Here is a 1,050-nt window from a genome sequence, read left to right on the forward strand (position 1 = left end):
GCTTAGCTCAGGGGAGAAAAAAATCTAAATCGTTCATTTAAGCAACATAAATAAACTGCAAATTGATGCTGCATAAATTCACCAACGATCAATAAAAAGGAGGCAGCCTCTCTATTACAATACAACATAAAATGTACCCACCGAAACCGAAATCCAAAACCAATAATTCAGTCAAAAACACACTGCAGACCAATTTCACTCCTAAATGAATACAACCCTAAATGACTTAAAAAAAAAAAAACTCACTCATCAAAATCGCAAAACAAGGCTTGGTCCTATCTATCATAAGAAGCTAACGAAAACCGAAAATTAAATGCATCAAATCCAAACATCAAATTCCCCCTTTGTTCCCACTGGCACAGTGACTGCATAAAAAAACCCCATCGAACAAACGTTCAAAACTCGAGATAATGCATCGGCAACGATAAATTACTCATAAACAATACCAGATCCGGCACAATCGAAGAAATCGATGCAATATACAACAACAATAAGCTAAAAATTATCCCTAAAAGCGACGAATGCATTAAAAAAAAAGCTTTTGTTCTTCAAAGAAACTAGGTCAACAGAAACAGAAAAAAAAAAAAAAAGAGAATCGGAAGAAGGAAATAGGTGACCTGCGTGATCGAAAGCGGAAATCGAAGGAGCGTAAGATGGAAGAAGGAATGAAGGCGTAGATTAGGGTTTGGTTGACGAAAGGGGGAAGAAAGAAAGAAGGACGAAAGAAGAAGAAAAAGGAAAAGAGGAGAGAGAAGAGAAAAAGGGGCGTAGATTTTTGTGTTTTCTGTTTGGTTCGTTTCAATGTTTAATTGTTTTGTTGGTGTTTTCAAAGGGGATGATGGATGGGATAAGAACCTTCTTTTTCTCTCCTTACAGGCGGTGCTTTTACGACGCCGTTTCGTGTCGTTTTGCTCTTCTATTCTTATTTCTCAATTTGACCCCACATCTACCCTTTCCTTTATTGCGTTTAAGAATTGTTATCATAATCTTTTTATTTTTAAAGATAACATTAAGTCACCAAAATGATAAGATTAAATGTTATCTTTACAA

The sequence above is a fragment of the Arachis duranensis genome, chromosome 7, assembly GCF_000817695.3.
Source record: "Arachis duranensis cultivar V14167 chromosome 7, aradu.V14167.gnm2.J7QH, whole genome shotgun sequence".
NCBI classification, from domain to species: Eukaryota; Viridiplantae; Streptophyta; class Magnoliopsida; order Fabales; family Fabaceae; genus Arachis; species Arachis duranensis.